At 41.8% G+C, this 3,076-nt stretch overlaps 1 protein-coding gene across 1 annotated transcript in view; it reads right to left on the bottom strand.

Moving 5' to 3' along the window:
• Positions 1–3,076, bottom strand: part of LOC109528721 (tetraspanin-2-like) — a 16,050-nt gene that overhangs the window by 12,227 nt on the left and 747 nt on the right. The window lies entirely within an intron of this gene.

Below are 3,076 nucleotides of genomic sequence, written 5' to 3'. Positions count from 1 at the left end.
CCACCTTGTCCCACGCCCTCCCACCCCGTCTCCCCCAGAGAACAAAGACCCACTGTCTTCAAGTGACTATAGGATTTGGCGCACAAAAGGAGGGAAAGTGTCAAACACAATGAATGAGATAATAAAATAGTGACAGGAGGGCGTCTGCTATTGGGGATCATCTTTTCTCCTCTGTCTGCGGACACACACACACACACACACACACACACACACACACACACACGCACACACACACACACACACACACACACGACAGATGCGGCCTGTAACTATATGCGTAACCATACTTAATATGAGCTAACGCTAATTGTATGTGTGGCTCATTCTTGAAGTTGATTTGAATCTGTTGAAGTTTAAATAGCTCTTTGATGGTGTACAGGCGACTTTTAAAACAGTGCAGTTAAATGGTCTTTTCGTGAGGGGAATTTCCATGAGAGCATGCAGAACAGACACATGGATGTGGTCTCACTCATGGACAGTGTGTGGAATTCTTTTTTTTTTTTAGAAGTATTGACTGTAAAATAAAGCGAAATGAAATAGATGAATGAATGAAAACAGACTGTGTCTAAAGAGAGCTCATTTTGAGTGAATGTGTCATGGTTTGGGTGTGGTAGAGTAGGACCCTAAAAAGCAGGGAGGTAGGAGGAGCAGGGTTGGCTGAACAAAACATATTAACAAAAAATATTTGCAGGAGTACTCTGGAAAAACTCAAGTATACAAAGTTATGAAAACCACAAGAAACCAAAGTAACAAACAAACGAGAGACCTATGACAGGAGCAGAAACATGACATTAATGATGAGAACACACAGACATACAGTACAATGATCCAACTAAGACTGATAGAACCCAGGGAACTAAATACAAGCAAAGTGACGAGGCAACAAGAAACACCTGGACAAGACCCAAAGGTTTGAAGGAGCTGATTGGTTAAACACGAGGGACAAGGATGACGAGAACAGGTGAAGACAAAACGGACACGAAGGAACCAAACCAAATGTAATCTCAACAAAAACATAACAGAATGCTTGGAATAAAGGCATGTTCAAATCATGGGAAGAGGGAAAGTGGAAGCAATAACATGCAAGCAGCGGGGAGCGTGGTGGCATTTATCTCTGTCGGGTTCAAACTTTTCTGGTCACCGTGCATTTTTGTGAAAAGCTGCTTTAAAAAGGTGCAGAACACAACCAAAGTAAAGTAAATGTTCTGTCCCTTTTCAATCAGTTGAGGGGAAAATGTTTCATGACAGGAATGGCTCCATTTTGAAGTGTAATGAAATTGTTTTAGACAGTGGGGGGTGGCCATCTCGAATTTGGGGAAAATATGTTCATTTCTCGAATGGCTGGTGTATTTCTGGGCTGGTTCTGGTCATCACGGCCACTAGCAGCCGCTGAACCCTATCCCAGCTGACTTTGGCATACCTGGCAAAAAAATGGCATACCTGCCTTCCAACATCATATTTCATGTCTAAGGTTACAAATTTAATCTCTCTCTCTCTCTCTCTCTCTCTCTCTCTCTCTCTCTCTCTCTCTCTCTCTCTCTCTCTATATATATATATATATATATATATAAAGTGAGAGAGACTGATAGTTATCTGCCAATGTGGACATTTCAGTTCCTGTTTCCAATGCGGTTGCAGTGGTAAGTACTGAGATAAGTACATGCTCCTTGATTTTATCCTGCAGTTTGTCTGTATGCAGATAGCATTGGCTAGAAGTCGATCAAGCAATAAGGGTATGTCGTTGGCTTGATACTAAAATATATGTGAGCTTTTCATAATGTAACTAACTAGTGATTTTTTTTATAGCACGAGATGGTGTCATCACACTGTCTTTTCCTAAGATGTTACATATTTAGTGAATGACAGCAGTGCAGCTTATCTGTAGCCAAGGTATTGCAGGGCTCCAGACCAACTCTTTATTACTAAGAGCACAGTGGCCCCTGAACTGAAATTTTACACACACTATCTTTACTTGCAAAATACAGTAAATATTGAGGTAGTTATGTATCAGCCTGAGATGCTAGACAAAGAACCATTCATTTGTATTAGTGGTATTTGATTGACAGTTGAGTGGGGCGTGGTTTTAGTGCATTTAGTGGACGCACACAACATTTGAGAGGAGAGAAGGGATTTCATGGTTTTGACGCCTCATTGTACACACTTCTCTGTGGTGTGTCAGATTTAGAGAACTGTTGTTTGCAATATACAGGGAACTTAATCGGGTCAATGGGAATTAAAAGCTGAATTTAAATGTCAAAATAATCAAGAAGCCCATTGAAAGCAGGCATGTCAAGATCATGTTTTGTATTTTGTGACGACGAGAAAGGAGATTCAAAGTGCATCTTTCTATTGTGCAATGTTTATCTTGCGCAGTTTAGATTTCTGGCTAAACTATGTGACTAAAAAAAGGATATGTTGTTGAATTATATGCAGACTGGAAAAAACAGCAAAGTGTTCCGCTGTGAGCCTTTAAATGGAACACACAAAATGCACATCATAATGACGGAAAAAAGAGAATCGAGGATCTCTGAATCGTAGTGCTCATGAGATGCACTGACCAAAATAATATCTGTGGCGCTGTGACATCAACACACGCACCCACATGACACTCTGTTATCCTCGCACTGATTTTCTACCATTATCTGGGTCAAGTTCATGCCGGCTGACCCTCTTTTGCCATTTGAGCGAGTACAGGCACACCAACATCCCTCACAATCTCCCGATGACGTTTTTCGCTCTGTGACCTCTCACACTCATCTTCTTCACACTTTCGTCTTCTGGCCGCCGTCATTTATGCTCCTTTTATCTGCATCAGCCACACCCACAAGATGAATTATTCTATGTGGGTTAAGTTACATCAAATCAAGTGGAGGGGGTTGTTGCTGGTTTTGGGTGCTGAGCGGGCCGTGCTGCTTATCCGGACTGGAGCAGCAGGCTGAAGTGATGCTATTGTCCCGATGTCACAATGGATCCATTCACACTGAGCCTCACCACAGTCGCTTGCTGGAAAATATCTCCCTCACGTATACAGAGAAAAGAAAAGTTCCACTCTGAGAACATTGCTTGGATAAGAAAG

This window comes from Hippocampus comes, unplaced genomic scaffold (assembly GCF_001891065.2).
Source record: "Hippocampus comes isolate QL1 unplaced genomic scaffold, H_comes_QL1_v1.1 scaffold174, whole genome shotgun sequence".
Classification (NCBI taxonomy): Eukaryota; Metazoa; Chordata; class Actinopteri; order Syngnathiformes; family Syngnathidae; genus Hippocampus; species Hippocampus comes.
This window is presented reverse-complemented; position numbering and strand designations above follow the sequence as displayed.